A 304-nucleotide genomic window follows, 5' to 3' on the forward strand; every position below is an offset into this window, starting at 1 on the left:
CTCGAGTCGCTCTGGCAGGATGCAGGGGACCGTAGTCAGCCTGATCCGCAATCCTGGCANGTCTCGGGGACATAAAGTCAGCCGAGCCGCAATCCTGGCAGGTCTCGGGACACCAAGTCTGCCGAGCCNCAAATCCTGGCACTCACGGTCCGAGCGTCCCCGAAACTCGTGAGGCAAAGTCAAGTGCACTGACTGAACTATAATCAGACTGGATGTCCNTAGACATCGGTCCGACTCTGGGTAATCACCATAAAGAAAAACGGGTACGAGGTGGTTTTAAAATAAAGTCCTTGTAAAAAGAAAT

The sequence above is a fragment of the Prunus dulcis genome, unplaced genomic scaffold (assembly GCF_902201215.1).
Source record: "Prunus dulcis unplaced genomic scaffold, ALMONDv2, whole genome shotgun sequence".
In the NCBI taxonomy this organism is placed as follows: Eukaryota; Viridiplantae; Streptophyta; class Magnoliopsida; order Rosales; family Rosaceae; genus Prunus; species Prunus dulcis.